Consider the following 26,130-nt stretch of genomic DNA (forward strand, 5'->3'; position numbering starts at 1 on the left):
ACCACTAGACACCAGGGAGTTTTCTTTTATTTTGTGAATTTCACGCAAGGGGAGCGACCCCTTAGGCAAGGGTCGCTACCCTTGGGGGGAAATTATTTTAGGCCATTTCTGCACCCCTGGGGGGTAGATCAGCCTATTTTGATTAGGCTGATCTGCCCCCAAGGGGGGCAGAAACCACTAGGCACCGGGGATTTTTTGTTTTCTGTTTGTTTTACAGATGGGGAGCGACCCCTTGGAAAAGGGTCGCTCCCCTGGAGGGGAAAATTGTATTTAGGCCATTTCTGGCCCCTTTGTGGGCAGATCGGCTGTTTTTTGCAACGCCAATCTGCCACCAAGGGGGGCAGAAACCACTAGGCACCGTGGATTTTTTTTTGGCGCCAATGTCACGCAGTGGGAGCGACCCCGTAGGCAAGGGTCGCTCCAGGGGGCGAGGGGGCAAATTTATTTTAGGCCATTTCTGCCCCCCCCCCTGGGGTCGGCTGAGCTAGAGGCCAAAATCCACAGGTAGGCCCTTTGCAAAAAACACTTCTGTTTTCTGTGAAAAAATGTGTTGTGTCCACGTTGTGTTTTGGGCCATTTCCTTTCGTGGGCGCTAGGCCTACCCACACAAGAGAGGTACCATTTTTATCGAGAGACTTAGGGGAATGCTGGATGGAAGGAAATTCAACTTTCCGTCACCGAAATGAGTGGAAAATGTGTTTTTTTAGCCAAATTGTGAGGTTTGCAAAGGGTTCTGGGTAACAGAACCTGGTCAGAGCCCCACAAGTCGGCCCATCTTGGATTCCCCTAGGTCTCTAGTTTTCAGAAATGCACAGGTTTGGTAGGTTTCCCTAGGTGCTGGCTGAGCTAGAGGCCAAAATCTACAGGTAGGCACTTTGCAAAAAACACCTCTGTTTTCTTTAAAAAAATGTGATGTGTCCACGTTGCGTTTTGGGGCATATCCTGTCGTGGGCGCTAGGCCTACCCACACAAGTGAGGTATCATTTTTATCGGGAGACTTGGGGGAACATAGATTAGCAAAACAAGTGTTATTTCCTCTTGTCTTTCTCTACATTTTTTCCTTCCAAATATAAGAGACTGTGTAAAAAAGAAATCTATTTGAGAAATGCCCTGTAATTCACATGCTAGTATGGTCACCCCGGAATTCAGAGATGTGCAAATAATCACTGCTCCTCAACACCTTATCTTGTGCCCATTTTGGAAATACAAAGGTTTTCTTGATAGCTATTTTTCACTCTTTATATTTCAGCAAATGAATTGCTGTATACCCTGTAGAGAATGAAAATGCACTGCAGGGTGCAGCTCATTTATTGGCTCTGGGTACCTAGGGTTCTTGATGAACCTACAAGCCCTAGATATCCCGCAACCAGAGGAGTCCAGCAGACGTAATGGTATATTGCTTTCGAAAATCTGATGTTGCAGGAAAAGGTTACAGAGTAAAACGTAGAGAAAAATTGCTGTTTTTTTCACCTCAATTTCAATATTTTTCTTTTTCAGTTGTTATTTTCTGTAAGACCCCTTGCTGAATTCAGAACTTTGTCTACTTTTCAGAAATGTTTAGGTTTCTGGGATCCAGCATTGGTTTAACCCCCATTTCTGTCACTGACTGGAAGGAGGCTGAAAGCACAAAAAACTGTAAAAATGGGGTATGTCTCAGTAAAATGCCAAATTTGTGTTGAAAAAATCGGTTTTCTGATTCAAGTCTGCCTGTTCCTGAAAGCTGGGAAGCTGGTGATTTTAGCACCGCAAACCCTTTGTTGATGCCATTTTCAGGGAAAAATACACAAGCCTTCTTCTGCAGCCACTTTTTCCCATTTGTTTGAAAAAAACGAAATTTTCACTGTATTTTGGCTAATTTCTTGGCCTCCTTCAGGGGAACCCACAAAGTCTGGGTACCTCTAGAATCCATAGGATGTTGGAAAAAAAGGATGCAAATTTGGCTTGGCTAGCTTATGTGGACAAAAAGTTATGAGGGCCTAAGCGCAAACTGCTCCATATAGCCAAAAAAAGGCCTCGCACTGGAGAGGGAAAAGGCCTGGCAGCGAAGGGGTTAAATAACACACACCTGACACCCATATACACACCACACCCACACACCACTATAAAACACACACCCACATTACCCACAACCCTTTACCACTACAAATAATTTACAACACAGGGAGAGACAAGCCAGGAGCACCCACAGAACCAGAGTCACAGAACACCATCACCCCTACACCATCCACGCACCTCACAGCACACACCCCAACACATCACCCAACACACTCTCACACACACCACACACTACACCCATGGCACCACAAACACATCCCAGATTCTCTGAAGAGGAGCTAAGGGTCATGGTGGAGGAAATCATCCGGGTAGAGCCGCAGCTATTCGGATCACAGGTGCAGCAGACATCCATTCCAAGGATGATGGAGCTATGGCGGAGAGTCGAGGACAGGGTCAACACTGTGGGACAGCACCCCAGAACAAGGGACGACATCAGGAAGGGGTGGAATGACTTACGGGGGAAGGTGCGTTCCGTGGTTGCAAGACACCAGATAGCTGTACAGAGGACTGGCAGTGGACTCCCACATCCTCCCCCATAACTAACAAATTGGGATGCGCAAGTCTTGACGATCATGCATCCTGAGGGCCTGGCAGAAGTAGCAGGAGGACTGGACTCTGATAAGTCAAATCTTAACTACTTTCACCCCCCCACCTGCATGCCATCACATCAAACCCCCACCCCCATCACCCCACCACCTCACATTCACCCCACCATCACAACCCACCCCTCCCAGTACCCAGCACTGCATGCAACACCAATGCATAGACACCACCCACAGTCCTGTATGGACACCCATCACCACAGCATGCACAGTAGTGACAATCCCTTAGCCAACCAAATTACAACTCACACAAGCCAAAGCTGCCTTGGTTATAACAACCATAGAGGGAAAAATGCCCATGCACAAGATGTAACATGCAGTAACAATAACACTGCATTTACATCCCCACAGGACCCCCACACCACGTCACTGGAAAGGAGGTGCCAGCGACATCCAGTCCCCCCCTGAGAAGAGGCCCACAGTGTTGACAGCAGCTCTGCACGTCTGGATCAGGATGACCAACCTGGCCCATCAGAGACCTCTGGACAGTCGATTGCCCAGGCACAGTCCCATACCACCACAGAGCCTCCCCACTCAGGAAACACCAGCACAGCACCCACCCAGCAGGCCCATCCCACTGTCCCCAGGACATGTCATTCTGCAGTGTGTTCACCACTACAGGGACCCCAGGACACCCCACAAACACAGGACGATCAGGGACCTGGGGTCAGTGGCAGTGGGCACACGGTTCAGGGGACAGAGGCAAAGGACAACAGGGAAGCTGGGAGGAATGCTGTGCAACAGGGGGAGGACAGGCCCAGGGAACTGACTCTCCACAAGGTCTTCACCAACATCCTGGGAGTATACCACCATTCCCAGGAGACCATGGACCAGATACTGGCCAAGTTGTAGGAGACCCAGCGGCTGCAGGAGGGACAGTACCTGGAGATCAGGGAGGACCTGAAGGACATCCACACCACCCTGGTCACCATTCCAGGGGTGCTGGCAGACATGGCCAACACCATGAGGGAGGCACTGTCACACCAACGGGCCCCTGACACTAGCCACACCAATGAACAGCCCTCCACCTCTGCTGCTGCTAGTGGACAAGAGGCCCCACCACAGGACCAACAGGCGACAAGCACCCCTCCCCCGGCAGATGGAGAAACACGCCGCAAACGATCCCTGCGATCCAGGCAGAAGCCAGAGAACATTGCCAAGACCCCCACCAGGAAATAAGACTCTCCTGATTGTCACCCTTGTGTCCCATTCTGTCACCCTGCCCACCTTGAAGTGTCATTGCTCCCCTGTGAAACAAATAGACTGGACCCTATCCTGGACTTTCCTCCATCATCACCCAAGCCCAATACACATCCCCATTTACTTCTCAGCACTTAAATAAACACCCTTGGAAAAAACAAGTATGGAGTATGTCAAATGATTTAAGGATGTAGTTGTATAACAATCAGTAGACATTGCAAATAGACTGTACAGTGATGTATACATAGTTATGACCTGTAATGTGCTGCAGTCAATACACCAGGAGCCACAGGAGGGCACAAATATCTGCAAATAGACATGTTAAAGGGTACACTAAGTGGCCTTTGTAGTGTGAACAGCAGGCAGCCAGAGAAAATTCACTTCACATAACAGCAATGGAAGGTGAGGTTACAGTGTCTTACCTGTGTGTTACTGTCGCCTCCTCTTCGTCACTGTCCACAGGCTCCACCGCAGCCACACGACCATCTCCAGCCTCATCCTCCTGAAGAAAAGGCACCTGGGGTCTCAAGGCCAGGTTGTGCAACATGCAACGATGATCTGGCACACCTTCTTGGGTAAGTAGCACAGGGATCCACCTGTCAGATGGAGGCACCTGATCCTGGCCTTCAGGAGGCCAAAGGTGCGCTCAATGATCGTCCTTGTTCACCCATGTGCCTCATTGTAACGTTCCTCTACCCTTGTCCTGGCATTCCTCATTGGGGTCAGTAGCCATGAGAGGTTGGGGTAACCAGAGTCACCTGTAAATATCGAGGGATGCCTGAAACTCACCCTTAGGGCCAACCCCACGCCCATATACCAACATGCACTGGGTGGGGACCATGGGCTCACCTATTAGCCACACCCTGTGCCTCTGGAGTTGAGACATTACATAGGGTATGCTGCTATTCCTCAGGATAAAGGCATCATGCACAGGGCCAGGATACTTTGCATTGACATGGGAGATGTAGTGGTCCGCCAGGCACACTATCTGCACATTCATAGAGTGAAAGCTCTTTTGATTTCTGTACACCTGTTCATTTCTCCGGTGGGGGGACAAAGGCAATATGTGTACCATCAATAGCACCAGTGATGTTGGGGATATGTCCCAGGGCATAGAAGTCAGCCTTCACTGTGGCCAAATCCTCCCCCTGGGGGAAAACTATGTAGCTGCGCATGTGTTTCATCAGGGCAGGCAACACTCTGGTCAGCACGTTTGAGAACATAGGTTGTGACATCCCTGCTGCCATGGCCCCTGTCGCTTGCAAGGAGCCCCTTGTCAAGAAATGCAGCACTGATAGGACTTGCATAAGAGGGGGATTCCAGTGGGGTGATGGATAGCTGGGATCAGGTCTAGCTCCACCTGGGCACACATCCCTTGGATTGTGGCTCTATCAAGCCTGTAGGTGAGGATAATGTGCCTGTCCTCCATTGTAGCTAGGTCCACCAGGGGTCTGTACACAGGAGTATGTCTCCATCTCCTATTCATCCTCGGCGGTTGAACTCTAGGGTGAAAAACGGTGAGCAGATGGTCATATTCAAACGTATCCTCAGAGTAAAATGCCTTGCATGTTGTGACAGAAACAGTATGTGAATGTGTAGTTCCCTAAATGTGCCTATGTGTGCTGTGACGCAGTTAGGTGCCATGGCCTGCCCCCTCCTGGAATGGCAGGCGCCTGACCTGTGTGGAGGGACAAGTGGAAATGAGGTAATTCCACTGACGTTGTGTGCAGTTGCGGGAAGCGGTAGAGAACCGCCATGCAACACCTCATGGTTATCATTGGGCTCTATGGGTTCCAGTAGCCAATGGTGATGTACACCGGCAGTAACGGTATGCACCGCTGCAGATGTGACCGCCATTTTCTATCTGTTCACTCACTTGCTACCTGACCTTCAACAGGAGAGGACCTACACTGCAAGTGCTGCTGTGACCTGTGTCTGGAAGCGACCATGGCTCGTGTGTCTAGGGAAAGGGCCCCTGCCTTCACTTCGGAGGAGTTGGAGAGCCTGGTGGATGGGTCCTACCCCAGTACTATTTACTTTATGGTCCTCCAGACCAACAGGTGAGTATACAGTGAGCATGATGCATGGGGCATGAATGCATGGAGTGCTGGGTGTATAAGCCTTGTGTAAGGGGGAGTGGCTGAGGGGTCCTGGGCGGAATGCTGTATGTATGGTGGTCAATGTATGTGCGTAAGGGGAAGGGAGGGATATGGGTGGGCCATGAGTGTAACAGTCCGGACGGTATGACTAATACCTTTTGTTATGTATCTTTTTCTGCAGGTCAGCGCCCATCAGAAAAAGGGTATTTGGCGTGCCATCACCAAGGAGGTGCAGACCCTGGGGGTCTTTGACAGGTGGAGCACCCACTGTTGCAAACAGTGGGAGGACCTGCACCGCTGGGCAAGGAAGTCGACGGAGTCCAGCTGGGGATGGCCTCCAAACGAGGAAGGGGTGCCCATCGTACCCTGATCCCCCCTGATGTTCTGCATCCTGGCAGTGTCCTATCCGGAGATGGATGGTCGCTTGAAGGCATCACAGCAGCCACAAGGGAGTGAGTACAGTTTCTGAATCAGAAAATAGCACGTGTTGAGGTGTTATCTGGGTGGGGGATGTGGGTCTGTGGCCAGGACGAACATGGTAGGGTAGGTTCCATGATGGGCAGGGTCTGATGCACTCCAACCCCAAATATGCTAGTGGGCATCTACTACTGGGCAGGGTCCTGTGGGTTTCAGGTGTGCTGCTATTGGCGTTAGGCATTGTACTCCATGGCCTGGTGACTAGCATTGTAACTGATAGTGCATGTCCTAGTGCATAGGGCTGTTCCCTGTGTGTAGTGTCCGCCAACGGTGGTATTGTTACTGGCATTGACCAAGTGTATCCTCTGTCTCCCCCCCCCTTTTTGTTTTGTCACCCTGTCATTGTGTGCTTTAGCATCATCTGGTGGAGGAGCAGAGGCACCGGCGACAGAGGGAGCTGCATCCCACATGGCCCATAAGGCTGAATCCACCGACAGTGAGGGCACCAGTGGAACGGAGGGTGAGGGGAGCACCATGGCACAGACTGGAGGGGACAGTTATGACAGCGACACCTTCTCCAATGGAAGCTCCCTGGTGGTGGCAGACATCTCTGTGCCCACCCCAACTACAGGTACAACCGCCACCCCCCTTACCAGCACTGCCCTCCCAGCAGCACCTCAGTGTGTTTTTCGTGCCCACTCACCCAGGAGGGTGGGCATCTCCTTTGCCCCAGGCAAGTCAGGCCCTGCCCCAGTCAACCCTGCTGCCCTCAATGAGGAGTCTATTGACCTCCTATGATCCATCTCTGTTGGGCAGTCACCTATAGTGAATGCCATCCAGGGGCTGGCAGGGCATTTGCAACAAACAAATGCATTCCTGGAGGGCATTCACTCTGGCGTGGCGGCCCAACAGAGATCATTCCAGGCTCTAGCCAACTCACTGATGGCAGCCATTGTCCCTGTCTCTAGCATCCCTCTTCCAACTTCCTCTACCCAGTCCCATTCCCCTCAATCCCATCCTATCTCAAGCACACCTTCAGACCAGCATGCACCCAAATTAACACACAGAAGTGGCTCAGGCAAACACAAGCACCACACTTCATCCCACAGGCACTCACACAAGCACCATCCAGATGCATACACACCAACATCCACTGCCTCCACTGTGTCCCCCTCCTCCTCCTTGTCCTCCTCCCTCCCAGTAGCGTCTCCACTCACACCTGCATGCACTACATCCTCATCCACTACCTCCATCACCACCCCCACATCCATGCACACGTCCCTTGTGTCCTCTCCAACTGTGTCTGTGCTGCCTCCTCCCAAAGTACAGAAACACAAGCACTCAGACACCCAACAGCCATCCACCTCATGACAGCATCCAGCCCATGCACCTGCACCCAAACACAGCAGACACCTCCTACCACCACTCCCTCTTCTTTCACTCCCAAACCTTCACCCTCTTCCAGCCCTAGTGTCCCTAAAAAGCTTTTCCTCTCCACCCTTGACCTATTCCCTGCCCCTCCCCCCGTCCTTCACTTCGGGCAGGGTGGTCAGGACCCAGGCTAGCACCTCAGCCACCCAGTCCACAGACACTGTCGTTTCTGTAGCCACTGCAATTGTGAAAGGCTTCGTGAAGACACCCGTCCACACAGCCATTTTGCCTCACCAGCTGCCGAGGACAAAAAGGGAGCACCAGCTGGCAAATCCAAAGAAGGAGCACCAGCTGGCAGAAGCAAGGAGGCACTAACAGCTGGCAGAAGCAAGGAGGCACCACCAGCTGGCAGAAGCAAGGAGGCACCACCAGCTGGCAGAAGCAAGGAGGCACCACCAGCTACCAAGGGCAGGAAGGGAACACCAGATGCCAAGGGCATTGACAAAGGCACAGACTCCTCAGGCAGGATGGTTATGGAGCCTGGTGCTGGAGCAGCATCTGAACAAACAATACCAGCCAAGGCACTTCAGCCATCCAAGGCTGCAGGGGAAGGGCTGGAGCCTCCCCCCACCACAGACAGGACCGCCGCCACTGCCAGCACCGACGCCAGCACTGCCACCTGCACTGCCGCCAGCAACACTGCCAGCACCACTGCCAGCAGCAGCAGTCCCAGTGGGCAGCCGTCCGAAGCTGCGGAGGAAGGGCTGGAGCCTCCCCCCACTACAGGCAGCACCGCCACTGCCAGCACTGAGCAGCCATCATCACCAGCGGGCAGTGTGTAGTCGTGCCTCCATGGGCTGTAGTGCATCCTGGCCCCTGCAAAGACTGTAGGTATGACACCCAGGTCAGAGACTGTGACCTTGCACCCTCCAAGATCTGCATCACAGGGCACAAGGCCCCCTCCAGGACCAGTGGAAGAAGGCATCCACTTACCCCCTCCTTGCCAGGATGAAGCACACTGGGCACAAGGCCCCTCCAGAACCAGTGGAAGAAGTCATCCACTCACCCCTTCCTTGCCAGGATGAAGCACACTGGGCACAAGGCCCCCTCCAGAACCAGTGGAAGAAGTCATCCACTCACCACTCCTTGCCAGGATGAAGCACACTGGGCACAAGGCCCCCTCCAGAACCAGTGGAAGAAGGCATCCACTCACCCCTCTTTGCCAGGATGAAGCACACTGGGCACAAACCCCCCTCCAGAACCTGTGGAGAAGCCACCGACTGGGGAGACTGTGGCCTTGCACTCCCCAGGACCAAGCAGTGCGCAAACCACCCACTTGAGAGACTGTGGCTTTGCACTCCCCAGGACCAAGCAGTGGGCAAACCATCCACTTGAGAGACTGTGGCTTTGCACTCCCCAGGACCAAGCAGTGGGCAAACCACCCACTTGAGAGACTGTGGCCTTGCACTCCCCAGGACATTACAGAGGGCATGTGCCTCCCCCCAGGAGCAGTGGGGTTGTACCATCTTCCGGCTCAGGTGCCCCCCTTCCCCTTCCTCCTGAGGTGCCTGTGTAATTTCAATCTGATGCCCCAGCAGTGTTCTCTCCTTATTGAGGCAGGAGTCAAGTAGGGCCTTGGCCCGTGTGATATGGCCCTGTGGGCCACGGAAAATTTGGACTGGGCAATGTCCCTCCATTTGTATATATTGTAGATACTGTTTTGTGCTTTAAGGACGTATTTGTTGAAATTTGTCTTATTGCACTGACTTTACTCACTTCCTTTTGTCCTTGTGTTATTCCTAAGGGGTACGGGGTGTATATGTAATGTTGCTGCATCTGTTTGTGTGTATGGTGTTGGGGTGGGGGTGTTGCGTGTTGCGTGTTGCGTGTGTGTGTCACTCTCTTTTTCCTCACCCCCTCCCTTGTGTCCTAGGTGCGGTACTCACCATGATCGTCTTCGCCGCAGTTTGTGTTCCTGGTGTAGGAGAAGGTAAACCAGCATGGGGAAGATCTGCATTTCGGGCTCCATGGCGTTGTGGTTCTTCCTTCTGTGCCCAGAGGTGAGCCGTTTCCCTTCTGTGTACTGTTTCCGCCGTGCTTTTGATGGCGTTGGTACCGCCCCGGAAAAGCTGGCGGATTGGCTTGTTGTAATAGGGTGGGCGGTACATTGTCTTCCACCTGGCTGTTGACGGTTACTGCCGCGTGCTTGTTGCTACCGCCGTGGCGGTCGGTGTGTTAAAGTGGCTGTCTGTGTTGGCAGTTTCCGCCGTGGTCATAATTCCATTTTTTTTACAGCAGGGCAACAGTAGGGCAGCAGTACCTTACAGCAAAGAAGTCCAGATGAGTCATTTGGGCAGCCTGTCAGTTCCTCTTGACAGGATGCAAGTGTAGATCCAGAACTGTCTGAGTTGGTGGGGTCACCATTTTGAATGCCTCCCCTAGTATCTCGGGGAGGAGGCTGTGTCTTCGTTCTCCATGAAATATTGCATCTTCCTATAGGTTAGGTCTTCAAGTGACACAGGTTTTGGTGGGCAAGTCTGTATGTGGGGTCTGGCACGTTCCCAATGCAATTGTAGTGGGACAGGGTTATGATAAGAAATTGTCCTGGTGAGGTATTCCACATCGTGTACCTAAGCATGTACTTCTGGGGTACACAGGAATGTGTCTAGGAGTACATGTAATTCGTGTAGGTTGGCAAAAAAGGAATAGTCTCATGCTGGCTGGTAGAGGTGGCGCCATGAGCCTATGAGTACCCATCGGTTCTGCCAGTCTGTGAAGGCATGGACTGTGCCATGAACCTGGGATTCCTGAAGGGGGGTTTGTGATCTGTTGTTGTTGGGATCTGTGATGCAGTTAAGAGCAGAAGCTCGGAAGAAGCAATCAGCACAGAATGGAGAAGGTAAGGGACAAGTGTTCCAGAGAGTGTTGCTAATAACATTCCCTGGTCTGTATTTGGTGCGTATATACTAATAACGGCTATATCTGACCTTCCAGTTGGCCTGTTACTGCTACAAAGCGTTCATCAGGGTCTATGACCTCCCCAGTTTTTTGGATGGGGCACCAGCCCTAACCCATATGAGGGTTCCCCGAGCATAAGCAGAGTAGGCAGTGTAAAATGTCTGGCCTCTCCATTGTTTCTGTGAAGCTGCTCCCTCCCTGGTCAGCAACATTGCTATATCGGTCCCCCTTCATTGCAGGTAGGAGAACACTTTGTAGAGTTTTGACATTGTATGTATACCCCTTACGTTCCCACAGGTCTAACGAAGCTCACTGGAACGCTGTGTAAGGACCACCAACCGGTATCCCCCATCCAGTCAATTTGAGACAGGCTAATAATCCCAAGATTATATAGGGAAACCTTAGTGAAGACTCCTTGTCAGGCATCGCTTTCGGTCAGCGTTTTAGTTCAGATGATATTGTGTGAGGTCCTTGGCGTCACTACAAGCAGTTTGATACTTGAGATCGTTGAAGAGCTGGATTCTCCATCGGATTCTGTGTTTCCCTTGCATTCTTCATTCTCGGTGGACATGGGACTTGTTCCTCCTCCTCTTAATGACACCACTGCCTCCAACACCCTTAGTCTTTCCTGTTGCATCTCCATTGCTGACGGTGCTGTAATATTGCAACAATGCATTTTCAACTTTGTTTTGTTACGTTTGGGACGGTCACTCCACTGTTTTTGTTCAGCGTCAGCATGTGATTGCCAATTTAGCCATTCCCAGATTTCTTGAGGTGTCTGAAGGAAAAGCTCACCTTGCTTTGCCACCACATGCAGTCTGGCTGGAAATAGCATCACATAGGGGATGCCCATAGACCTAAGTTCTTTCTTTGCTTCCAGGAAGGTGGGCCTTTTCTTGAGAAGACAGAGTAGATAAGGATTATATTATTCTCGACCAACACTTCTCCTTTCTTTCTGGCCTGGCGAAGGATATGGTCCCGGTCCTTATAATATAGCAATCAAGCCACAATGGAGCGGACAAGCTCCTGGCAACAGTGGTTTAGCCGGTACTCTGTGCTCCCTCTCCAAGGCGTAAAAAGGAAAGAGCCCCCCCATACGCCACCTCAGTGTTAATCCATTCCTCAAGGAGTGAGAGCACATCATTGTGTTTGAATTTTTCAGGTTGGCCTACTACTCATATGTTATTGCAGCAGGATCTGTTTTCAGCATCTTCCACACAAGTTACTAGTAGCCTTACCTTCTGCTCTAGTGCGGTCGGGCAATCATCAGCGGATGAAAGTGCTGATGGTTTTTCAACTAGGTCTCCTTAAACTAGGTCTCTTTCTGAATCAGAGGTGATTCACTCTGCAAGTTGCCTCTTATCTTCTCTCAGTAGCCCCAAATCTGTTGTAAGGGTATTGCTTTTAGGTTTCTAATGCTTTGCATGCGGCTGTTATAGCTTGCAGTATGTCTTGGAGGGTTGCGCTCATAGACGACCCCTGTGGATGCCAGAACGCTGGCTTCTTAAGCAAGTTCCCCACTCTCTCCTGTCTGGAATATGTTGGATGTGCCCAGTTTTCTCCTTCTGTTAGGCTTGCCCATTTTGGCAGTTGGTAAATGTCTCTGGTGCTCTGTAAGCTGCATAGTGCATCAGGGGGTACTTGTTGTTGAAATGATACACAGTGCAGCACCTTCTGCTCAACTCATGCCCAGTTTAGGAACCCGGGCAGTTCCATCTCAGATCACAGTGTAATTGTAGGTGTGGTAGACATTGTCGGTTGGAGGGGGGTTTCGCTGACCAATTTGCAGCAGTAGTGAGGGGGGTATGTGTTGTCCGGTGTCACCTATGGTACAGTGCTGTGCAGGTCCAGTGCTCTTGAGTGGGTCATAAGATATTGTAACTGTGAAGCTTTTTATTGTCTATGATCTTCCACAGCAGGGCTGCTTCAGCGTCAATTGACGCTCTGTGCTGCGCCCCTATGTCAGTTTGCCTCATTAATGTAGGAGGGGTGTTTGCCATCCAGTGCCGCCTATGATGCTGGTCAGTGCAGGTTCAGTGCACTTTTGAGGGACATAAAATATAATATTTATGAAGCCCCTTGATGTCTCTGGCTCTCTGTGGTGGCACTGCAGCGGTGTCGGTGGGTGCTCTGTACTTCTTCTCTAGGTTCATACACATGGGCTGCCCCCGCCCACCTCTGACAGTTAATTTCAGTTCATACAGTGGTTCATGAGACCTCCTCCTCTAGAATCTGACGCTGGTGGTCTGACATCGCTGGTGCTTCCAAAAGGCCTGTTGCACGTTGCAGGGTACGGCGTTACCTTCTCTGGGTGCTTGCTATGGCAGGTTTAGGGGAGCCAGGTCCATGAATATCCACTCACCACAATGTCAAGATGTGGAGTGCTGGTTTGGTTGTCAAGGAGGTGAGGTAACATTCATTTGGAGCTCTCCATACCAGAAGCTCCGCGGGCCCACAGCCCTCTGCCCGGGTCCTGCACTCTCCGTCGTCTGAGGGCATAGTCTGTAAGTGCTTTATCTGCTGTCAGGTCCAGCTTGGGGAGGGATGAGGCAGTCTCCCATTCTGAGCTGAGGTCCCGTCTCAGTGAACTTGGTGACCCCAGCCAAGAAATTCAGTGTTGTAAGTGGGCTGCAACTCATCAAGAGGCTACGCCCGCCATCTTGTTAATTTCACCTTCTGGCTCCCTCGAACAAAGGAGATGCTCCAGGTGCCCTCAGCAGGATCTGTTGCCCCCTTGTTGAGGTATCTTGTTACCTTCCGTGAGAGGCAACAAGTTTGTGTCCTCCTTGTGTGGTATTATGGCAGGATGGGACCGGATAGGAGAATACGAAGCTGGAGCTCTCTTTTCCTGCTCCCTACGCCATTGGCATTAAGCCCACCCTGACATATCATGACTCACTGTGCACTTCAAGTTGCCACATACAACATGCCAATTTGCTGAAGCCCACATGATGTACTGCCATGCATGGAAGTGATGTGAATGGAGTGTCAAGTGGATTCTGTCTGATCAGCCTGCAGAGACCAGGGCCTGTCAAATGTCTCTCCTTGTATGGGACATAGTCTGGGCTGTGGGAGAATAACTATGGCTGCACAACTGTGGCACTGTGCCCACTCCCTGTACCCCAGCAGTTCGTGGTATGTGGCCAGTATGCTTCTCTAGTGGCTACACCTGTCCTGAATGCCTCATTCCTTTGACTATATTAGGAATGGGTGCAGAGGTAAATCATTAAACGGGTCCATATGTGTGTTTTGCATTATTGTCAATGTGTGCCTTTGACTCATGTTGTCACCTTCAAACAGCTCTTATTTGTCCTTTACTGGCTCATTGCTTAAATGTCAGTCCCACAGTGCAGACAGTATGGTAATTCTTGGGAGACCATGATATGTGACTCAGTGGCTTGTTTACATAGCAGAAACTGTACAATATATTCCTTTGTATGTTGGATGCCATCTCCATAGGATAGACACTTATGTCCAAAGGACTGTTTTGTGTTACAGGTACATACCACAGAATTCACTCCCTGAAGTGGCATGAGTCTGCATTTTATATTCCACATGTCCACACATGGAAAAGAAATACACTTTTTGTATCCAAAATGCCAGCCCCTTGATTATTACTCAAGTGTAATGGTGAGGTTTGTACTATAGCAGTTGCCTGTATGGACTGTATTCAGTGAGTCAATCCTGTAGAGTGTGAATGGGTTGGTCCATTCAAGCCTAAGGAGTTTACCCTTCAGAAGCCACATAGGTGTGAAGTGTTTCATTGTGGCCCACATCACGGTGCATGCTGCTGAATCAGGGGCTACTTGATGTCAGTAAGCTTGCTTGGACATTGTAGGCCATGAGCAGGGTAGTGGGTCAGTCTGCAGATGCAAGTACATATATCCGTAGTCATGTTCCAGCACATATTGGCTAGAGTTTTCACACTTGTGGATTGTTGACAAATTGAAAAGTTCTAGCTTGGTGTTTCTGACATGTATGTGACTAAACCATTTGTGATAAAACTGGTAATTGTGATCTCTTGATTTATATTTTAAATCAGTACAAGTCAACACCCATCTTAAGAAGGAGCTGAGGAGAGCTATCGCCAAAATGGTGGGGACCCTGGGGGTCCACAGCCGGCAGAGCGTCCACTGTGGGAAGAGGTGGGAGGTCCTTAGATGCTGGGCACGGCAGATCGCAGAGGTCCAGATTGGGTTGTCCTCCAAATGTGAGCAGGGTGGCCATCAGACCACGAGACACCCCTAATGGCCTGCATTCTGGTGGTGGCCTACCCAGACCTTGATGGGCATTTGAGGACAGCACAGCAGCCGCAAGGGGCCGAGTACAGGGAATATATACCCTGCCTGTCACTTTACCATGTGAATATGTTATGTTCTGACGGCTCCCCTGATGATTAGGAATGAGCCATGTGTCACACAGTAGATGAGTGATTGTTTATGTAGACATGTCAAGTGGTGCTTACTGATGTGTCTTGCCTATTGGCCAGGAACCTAGTACACAAATGTGTACAATCCACAAACAATTTGCTCTCCAGGGACAGCATACGGCTGTGTACAGTGATCAATCAAGCAGTGTTTGTTGATGCGGTGGGTGTCATTTTTATGCAACAGATCAATCCTCAGTGTTACATGCCAAAAGAAGGGTAATGATGGATCACTCCGCAACCACGTGTCTGTTGAGTATATTGGACTCTGCCACCCAGAGGCTACTTGTCTTCAATGTATGATGGGTGCTTGGTGCCTCATTACTGCCTGTAAAATTAACATGGCCATCATACATGTGATAGTGCATACATTATTTTTGGGGTGTAGCTATAGATCAATACTTTTCCTTGGTATGTGGGGATGTCCATTGAGATGATTTATATGCAATGACTTTTGCCAACATTCCGTTTGCTTATACATCAGCATGTCTCCCTTTTTCTTTCGAAAAATAATTGTAAGCTGCAGTTTCATGCATGGTCTACCTGTGTTGAGGAGATCATTTCTGTATTCCCTTGCATATATGTGCATGCCAACCTTAGTGTGACGTTTTTAATGGGGGTACATTTTATGTTGTTGCCACAGACAGTAGTGAGTCACTATTGATTATTGGCGGATACATACTCTCACCCGTCTATGCAAGTCATTCGGAATGTAGAACTGCAGTAGCAATGATGGACATGCCGGGTAGGCCTAGATTTTTTACCCACAATGTGCATTTCCATGCCATAGATGTCTAATCATGTAGCAAAGTGCTTAGCACGTGTGAAATGGGGAAGGTTTGTAACTTGACTGCTGGCATGCATCATGGAGTGACTTGCAGTTATGTTGGAATCACGTGTTTGGGTACATCCATTCATCCACAAACATCCTTGTTTGAATGATCAAAATGGGGACAATGATGTATCTTCCAATTGGGCCTTCTACAAGTACTTGCAAATCTGTTTAAATGTAAGTAAATGCAATTACATAGTAGTTATAAAACTCCTGAATGCTATGAATACAACTAACACAAACCTAGAACTAAAAGTAAACATGACCTTTTTGTAAACATGCACTTAAAACAAATGTTCTATTTCCAACAGGCAAAACGTTTCCACCAGTCCCTCACGTTGACAAAATGGAATTAAAACGGTAAAAACAACTGTACATTTTAAAAGGACAGCAAGCATGTAAATATCAAATGTAAATAAATGGAATTAATGTTAAAATATTAACCTTATTTAAAACTATTAATTTAGAAACACTCAATCAATGTATACCTATAATATTTACAGATCCAATGGCAGAGACACTTACATTATCTTCAAAAAGGAAACCTTTATTGTCAGAGATAAAATAGAATTACAGTAAAGAGAACACAAGCATTGAAAATATACTTTAGAAATGCATTAAATACTATCCAAATTCTTGTTACGGGAGGGCTACAATTAAAACTAGTGTTGTAAATAATGTTAGAGAGCATACTCACTGCCCAAATGTGATTGAAATAGAAGTCAGAATTTTTTTGCAAGATGTCGGATAAGAAAGTACTACTTCTCAACCACCAACATTTTAAAATGTACTTCCAAACGTTTCTGATAACACTACAGGGCAGCTGCCCGGGACTAAAATTTAAAAAGACTAATAGCACGCACAAGAAAGGCAACATAGAAACCCCTGCTGCTCTTAAAAGATTCTAAGAAACAAATGGCCAGAAAATCTAACCAATACACATAGTGAAGAATGCATATTTAGGCAGATGTTCATAAAAATGACAGGTGATTAATAATCTGTGCAACGAAGAATAACCTTCTAAGAATAAAGCCAAATATGCATGATTTGTGGCACTTTCCAATCAGGCTCTCCACCTTTCACACACACTTACATCATACATGGAAATGTATTATACCTTTGGTGTACACACTGCATCCTAACAAGCAAAGGGCTACATACTATGAACCACCGACCACATTAAAAGCAAACCTAACAACTACTAACCCCTAAAATATTATCCTGGACTTTGAATAGGCAGTGATAAACACAATATTAAAAATCTAACCACACACAGACATACAAGGCTGTTATTACCTTTAGAGACAACTCCAAAAGTCTACAGTAAGTGGAGAATATGCAACTAATGACTATTTTGCCTAAAAAATATTAAACAAATAATAGCCCCACCTCTTACAGAAAGCTGGGGGAGTCGGCCAGACTCCAGCAGCCTTTCCTTCAGCCACCCGCCAACATCATAATACAGCGGGTGGACCGCCAACTAGGTGGGAGGGGAATCTGACGCCATTTCAACAGCAGGACCATTTCTGCCAAGATCGTAACCAGGCCCTAAGGCCTCTAATGGAATATTTTGAATATACATGGTAGACCGCAGTTTTCTGGCCATAGACACACCCGCAAGTATAAAACATAGCAGAATGTATATGATATAGGGGTGGTTGAAGAATTCTCTCTGCTGGCGGAGTTCGCAGAGTTTTCCCCCCTCCGTATGGACTGTGGAGTTCCGAAAAACTCAGCGAAGTCATGTGGAGTGGAGTTTTTTCTCTCGCTCGCACTCTCCAATGTTAAGTTGGTGAGCGCAAGCAAGAGAAATCGCTAAGTTGGCGAGCAAGATCTCTGAATGCGAGCGGTCATGGTAGGCTCGCGATGAGGAAGCTGCTGCTCATGTAGAAAATCTACTCAAGTGGCAAGAAGAGGGTAGTGCCCTCTGGCACTCCGCATAATGCCATGTGAGAAACTCCTATGCTGAAAATCAGTGCGAACAGCGCACCTTATCCAACCTCCGCCACTCGCAGTCTCCGTGTAATGCTGTGGAGTTTTTTCAGCACTTCGGAACTCTACCCCTGCCTGATATGATAGCATCATAGGTTAGCGAGCCAAAAAAAAAGAACACAGAGGAAGAATAGCAAAAAATGCCTTTCAAGCCACACAAGGCTGATACCACCCTACTATTTATCAATTCATATAAATCCTAAAAGAACAAATATACCAACATCTACCATTCAAATTAAGCTTATAATAACCAAACAAACCTAAGAAAAGTCACATCAACCATACATATTGGCCCTACACTACACTACAACCTAAATTCATATATTAATAAGAAAGGACTACAAAATCTAGAATCTAAAGCAAGAACACTACTCGAAAAGTCTACCACCCCAACTAACCTGAAAAACAACCTTCAACAGCAAACAAACAAGAATTGTTTTTTAAATATATTTGATTATTTAATTATTTTTACTGATCAGTTTATGGTTCAAATGTTATAAGTTATTTAAAAGAACACCTACTAAGACTGAGAAGTAAAAATAAATTAATATAGCATTAATATATAAAGACATACATAATAAAATGCAACATACACCTCAAAATGATAAGTAAAAGCTACCAACCAATACCTAATAAAATACAAACAAATTTATTAAGCACCTAAAGACAATAAATTTAAAACAAGGTAAATATTCCTCACCCATCAAAAATATAAAAAACTATAACTTAAAGTTTTGTAACTGATCTCTATAGCTTTCCTTAAATACTCAAAACAAATCCACAGAAATTGATAAAATAAAACAAAGAAATGCAAAAATGAAACAGATAAAAAACCTATAGATAGAAATAATCTACAGTATTTCGAGCCATCGAAAATCTGGAAAGTATGCATAGTAAAACACCTTCTTAAATGTTAAAACATAAAAGGAAATTTAAAATTAATGTTGGTTCAAATATAGCCAGCCTAGAGGCTGATTTATATGTTGGCAGTAAGTATACTCTGTTGCAGCGACAACTGATTATCCTTACCACCAAGATTATGGTCGGCATGCCTGATTTAGATTTGGGTGGACCATAGGTTTGGTAATGATGGCAACTATAATGATGGGTAGATATAAAGTCTTTTTTTTACTGCCTTTGACTGCCAAACAAACCTTGGCAGTGAGGGATAGTGAATGCTAATAATAGCTCTTTTGCCATGGAAGATGACTCCCATGGAGAAGGATGCATTAAATATTTTATTTTCATGAAGAAAATACTTTTTCTTGATTTTCTTTTCAAAAGTATAAAAGAAAATGGTTTGCTGCATGGTTGAGTCATGCTGATGCAGTTCTGCACCAAACAGTGAAATATGTTGGCAGAAACCACCAAGACAACAGTTCCTGATAATTAATTCTAAATGACATCCTGCTTAGCGGTCATTTCTACATTTGACATGCAGTTCCTCCATCATGAGGACGGAGTGACTTAATCTAATGACAGATGATCCACCAAATTATGAATGAGAACCTTGATATCCTTTAAAAAACATATCCAAAAATACAGAAACTCCTCAACCCTAACAAGGAACCTATAAAAACATAATATACTCACCCACACATAACAAATACTCCAAATACCTTCTAAACAAACAACATTAATTTAAAAGCAACATTCACATACTACAACTAATTAATGAGCTACGCTATATTACAAACATTTGACTAAGGAATACCACACTACACTGGGAAAACTGAAACTACAACCTAACACAAAGTTACTCAACCATAACAAAACAGCAGACTAATCAAACTTCACTGTCCCTACCCCCATCCCTTACCCTCAAAACCCTAAAGGGTCATTTAAAAATAGTCTTACTTGAGTGGTAGAGCAGGGGCAGGGAACTGTGACTGACAGGAATTGGGAATGCCCACAAATGGCAATAGCAGACTGAAATAGAGGTACCAGTGACAAAGTTGGCTGATAAATGAGTATAAAAATGTCCATTGGTGTAAATGAGTGTTAAAAAATGATTGTTAACACTATTGTATATGTGTTATAAAGATATATGTAAAAATGTTATAGAATGTGTACAACATGTGCATTGTTGCTCAAATATAGTAAAAAGTACTATGAAAAATATATCACAATTTTTCTGAATTAATTAATTTATATTTTATATACATAGGCGTATAATGTGTATTGAACTTTCACTAAAAAATTCAAAATGTGTTTCTTAAAAAAAAAACTATTATTCAAACAGATTTAGATGATCCAAATGATATAAGATATGGCATTGCTTAGTGTATATAAAATGTATATGTGTACAAAATTGATTAACATTTTAAAAAGTACTCTAAAATATATTGCTAATTTGTAGTACTAATATATGCATATTGCTGAAAAATGTTTATCAATGTTCGATGAAAAATTAAAATGTATTTTTTACCAATTATTATTCAAACACTTGAAAAACAACATATGTCATGGTTAGGCGTGTATATAAAGTGTTATGTCAAAAGCTAACAGTAAAATATGTGAAAAAATATTGAAAAATGTATAAATGTATGGTAGGTGAAACATTTGCTGTTTAAATTATCAAAATCTATTTAAAACAACAAAGTATAAGCTACATGTAAAAAGTGTTCTAAATATGTGTTAATAAAACATATGTAAAACAATCCAAGGGTATACTTTATTTATAAATCATACAAACACCACATCAATTATCATTTATTAATCCAACTCCAATTTACAGTACATTGGAAAGGTGGTGGACATTAAGGGGTTATATTTACTATTCATGTTCAAATCAAAGCTACGTTGGGTTAGGAGGCGTACATTAAAGGCGCTATATTTACCATTCACACTTCAATGTAAGCAATTTTGGATATGATGTTGAATAATACAAAGGTTACACTTACTTATTCCACTAAAATCTAAAATACATTGAGGAGGATGTTTGGCACTAAGAAGGTAATATTTACTATTAACACTCAGATATATTCTATATTGTGGAAGACGCTGGTCATTAAAGGGCTACATTTACTATTCCCACTCCAATCTATGCACCATTGGAGAAGGTGTTGGATATTAAATGGTTACATTTACTATTCACACCCAGTCTAACATCTATTGCGGTAGGTGTTAGACAGTAAATGAACCATATTTAGTATTCTTACTCCAATTTTAAGCACTTTGGGAAAGTGCTGGACATTAAAGGGAATATAATTACTATTTACACTTCAATGTAAGCTACATAGTAGAAGATGTTGAGCATTACGGATGTTACATTTACCATTAACACTCTGCTATATTGAGGAAAGTGTTAGACATTAAAAAACTTACAGTTACTATTCCCTATCCAGTCTACCCTATATTTAGGAAGGTGTTGGACATTAAAAGATCTATAAATACCATTCCCACTCAAATCTAGGGTACATTAGTCAAAGTGATGTACATTAAAGTAATTAAAAATTCTACGGACAAACCAAAATATGCTAAATATATTGTGATGTTATTAGACGATATTATGGTGACACAATATTTCAAACTCAATATTTTTGTCAAACACTACCCAGAGTAAGGTAAATATGCCAATAGTCTATCAAATATCATTCAGATTTGTCAAATGACATTAAGTTAAATGCCAATCAATAAACACCCTTTCAACTATCAAGAAATGAGTGTAACCCTTCAAAGATCATAGCTCCATTTTCTGTAATGCAAACATCTCAAAAACTATGGAGCAGATTTGCAAAAAAACTGAAAATGGCCTGCTTTAAATTCTGAACTTCTAGTTTCATGCCAAGTTAGATGTAATACAGTTCAGTAGTTTTTGATGTGTTAGAAAGCACACATTTGTATGTGACCAATATATAAGAAAGTTGAAGTAGAGGGGAATTCGATGGAGCTTTCTTCAGGAGCATGCCACTTGTTGTCCTTTTCAACACTGTCCATTTCTTGAACCTTTCTCATATATTATCACAATCCATGATCTGGATATCCATGCCCATTTTCAAATGGGACAGGATCCAATGATAAACGTGTCACCACCTGTGGGTGAGGCACTGACATCCTTTTAGTAAAGGCTCATATAACCATATTAGTGATATGGATTTAAAACTAGCAGTATTTTAGTATTGCATTAGAGGACTGGGGAAGCGTTTTGTGCTCTTGAAAGTGTTCCTCTTACTGGCTCATTTGATAGTAGATGAGAGGCTGTAGGGGCCATGACACAAGAGAGGTGAATCTTCAAATCAGCATGATGCCCCTCTCTGCCTTCAGCTCACACTAACACTCTCAGTGGGTTGACTATAAAGATAGTTTTGAGACATAAAGCTCCTTTCCCAAACATTATGGAGTCAAGTACAATGTTACAGTGCCTAGTGCCTAGAGTATTAGTAAGGTGTTTCCAAAGACAGATAGTTAAACATTTGCGGATGATAATTTCTTTCATAATGCTCAGAGCATACTATAAAGTTTTCATCTCACACTTTGGGCCTCATTACAAGTATGGTTGCCCCAGGACCACCAGACTCACGGTGGTGGGCATACTGCCACCCTCCAGGAGGTCTGGAGCCACATTCTGACCTTGGAAGTTGGTCCACCTGGTCACTGCCATGCTCGCCAGGGACATGGTTCCTGACAGGGTTACAGCCACTGGAGTTGTGGTCAGCCATTGCAGGAGTAAGTCCAGCACCACTGCCCTGATCATGAGCCCAGTTTCCACCAGATTTTTCCACCATAAAATGGCTGGTGGAAACACAGAGCAAGGGCTCCCTTGTCCAGTGCCTTCACAATGTGCTGTGTCTGCTTTGCAGGCAGTGCGCATTCCAAGGATGCTGGTGTCCTATGATATAGGGCTCTGCTCCATTAACGGAGCCGAGACCAACACTGTAGCACTGTTCCCACCAGGCTGACCAGTGGGAATGTTGTAATGAGATGTTCCCACCAGACAGCCAGAGGGAAACATTGTAATATGGTGAGGGATGGGGCAGCCGGGTTGACGGCCACCTCATCCCTGCAATTTTGGCTGTCGGCTCGTCTGACTGCCAAATTCGTAATGAGCCCCTTTATCTGCATTATCTAATTTTTACAGTGCAGTTATGGGTAACAACATGAAACAATCAATTGAGGAAGAACAGTATATGAACACCTAGAAGCAAAATTGAGGACTGGATTTAAGCAATCTGAACTGTTGAATTTGTAGAGGACAACATACAATGTCAGAGGTAATGCTTTTCTTTCTTGGTATTGACATATTGTAACTGCTTTGAGAATGGGGGGATTTTAACTGTTGGGGAGACTGAAGTTGCTTTATAAAAACTAGAAAAAATAGGGGCTCTCTGTTTTTGCTTAGGCAACGGGGCAGGGAATACAACATCATGTATCAAAGAGAAAATTTCCTGTCAAGCCTATCAAATTAAGAAGAATAAATCTCTCACAACTATAGAGACAGACGAGGCTCATGGTATTTCTTCAAATATAATTTATTACATGTCTTCATATTCATATATTATATCCTCATTTTTTATTTTAAACCACCACATTTATCTTAAATTAAAACAAGAATCTTATACAAACCAACACAAATGTCAAAACCTCTGTCACACCACACTGTTCTCTCTCTTACCAGACACATACGCATTCATAGCTCACAATCATGCCCATTCCCAACATGATACATCTATCAAACCCATCACATCCAAAAAACAAGAAAAAAGGGCTAAAATTCCATCATTTACATAATTCATGAAAGAACACTATTAGGCATCCCATTTAATATCCACTTAATTAATGAAGCTTCAGTTAATGGCAATACATTCCAGATTACTTTTATATAATATGTATCAATTCATGAATCAATATGTTTTTTTCAAACAAGAGTCTCTATGTGGCTTTGTAAATATGAGTTTCCATGAAACCATATTGGTTTTTTGATTAAGAGTCTCTATGTGGATTTTCAAATATGAGCCTCTTCACATGTTTCAGCTGAACCGCCTTCCTGAGGATTGCTACATTCGGCGACCATCCAAATCAGGCCAAACCTGCAAAAGGTAGCATAAAATGACCAACTGAGCCACTTCCTGTATACAATATAATGTAGATAAATACAGGGCTAGTGATAGTAGTTAGTAATTAAGGAGAGCCCTCATACACCCAATAGGATGTCAAGCTTTATCACTGGGCAATCTCCTCGTCAGACCGGCGCTGCAATGCCTGACGGGCCACCCCTGTTAAGGTGGTGGTACTTAGCCAGAGATCATCTACCAAAATTGGTTAGACCTAGGATGAATACTGGCTATCGGAATAGGTAGGAGAGAAGAAAAAATTAATGTTAAAATTGGCTCAGAACCATAGGCATCACATTTAATAATTCAGGAATAGGTTCAGGCCAAGATTAATAGTAAAAAAGGGGGAGTGCTGATGGAAATAATGTTCTGCTGCACTCCACTCAAGGGAAATAGGTAGTGTCCCAAATCCTAAGAAAATTGGTCAACATGTTTCACGTCTAAGTGGTCGCTATGATCCCGTGAAACTTCTTCAGGACCGTTGCTACTACTTCTACTATACTAGAGTGAAAAAATAAGTGCTGAATAGTCATTTACTCAATATGGACTGCCCGTCATAGTCAGTTGGTCAGCCAGTCGCCCTGCGTAAAAAGTGAAAGCAGAAATATACGTTGGTAAACGAGTTTAAGTGCATGGTGAAAAATGAAGATTAAAAAAGTGATCAAACGATTAAAAAAACAGTATGGACTTCTTAGGAATGCGCAAGCCTCAAACCAAGGGAGATATACTAGGCACAAAAACATTAGGAAAATACAAATATTGGATGTACAATAAATACTACCACCAAAAGGTGTCGTGGTGAAATAGCCATAATATAATCTTAGGGAAATCACTGTGCTCATCCTAAGTCAAATGTAAGTTGCTGTGGTGAGGGACAGTACTTGTAATCCCATACCCAATCATGAGCAACGGGGTGGATCTTGCAAGCAACTACAAGCCCAACAGTCAAGATAATTAAATAACAGTTTGTTGGTCAAATCGAGTAAAGAAACAAAGAACTACAATTGAAAGCTTGCTCGTCCTGGAATCCAGAGTAAAAACATTCCTTACAATCAGCGCTATTCATATGGCCAACAGTACTCACATATCGTCGTCCCTGGCATGCGGCGTACACCTACCCTGGGCCGTGCTCCTGTTAACAATGAGGGAGCGCGGTCCGATGTAATTGTAAATAAAGGAGAGCATGGAGACACGATAGAGTGCATTGAACTAAGAAGTGGTTCCTGGTGCCGAGTTGGCCTAGCGTCAGTACGACGTGGACCCATCCTCGGGCAGGCAAAAAACAGTAGAAAGAGAAAAAGGACCTGCGTGCAGGCACTACGCGGCGACCATCTTTAAAGTATAATTGGAGCAAAAATACATTAAAAAACACACAAAGGGTCTGTTAAACAAATGGTATATAAGGCATGAAGTCAAAAGAGATAAAATTGGTGTACCTCCATCAAAAATAGACTGCAGAAAGATGCAGGATTGAGTCTAATGATAAAAAAAAACAACTTCTTGCCATAATTACAATCAAGCAAGTTACAGCATCAGTGGAATAGACTGTAAAAAATGAAATTCAAAAGAAGTCAGGTAATAGTAGTCATGGTTCATTTCAAGTCGCAAGTGCGGTTCAAGTATCAAGGTACACCAGGGGATGTCGTCATTCAGACCCTTACTGGATGTCTTCAATCTGAGCACCCAACGTTGTTCAGTCCTATACAGGGCTTTGGGATCCTTGTTAGCCTGCCTTGGCGCTTGTATGACAATCCACCATAAGTCATCAGGACCATGATTTGCTTCTAAAAAATGGGAACTCAATTTGGTGGTGATACGAGAACTCCTGATGTTGCTCCGATGTTCGTTAATCCTCTGTTTTACGGACCTTGTCGTCATACCAATATAAGGTAGATCACAGGGATATGCAGATATATATGCAGTGTCGTGTGTTACAATTGGTATGTCTATTAAGGTGCAAAGTACCAATGTATTCCAAGTCCAAAATATCTAGTTGTTTAGTAAGGGGGCAGACATTGCAGGAGCCACAAGGGTAGTGACTAGTGACCGGGGGAAGATTTCATAGGGTGGTCTGCAATGGCAGGTCCTGTTTCTGGCGAGGACGTGTATGAATCACCAGGTCTTT

The sequence above is a fragment of the Pleurodeles waltl genome, chromosome 11 (assembly GCF_031143425.1).
Source record: "Pleurodeles waltl isolate 20211129_DDA chromosome 11, aPleWal1.hap1.20221129, whole genome shotgun sequence".
NCBI classification, from domain to species: domain Eukaryota; kingdom Metazoa; phylum Chordata; class Amphibia; order Caudata; family Salamandridae; genus Pleurodeles; species Pleurodeles waltl.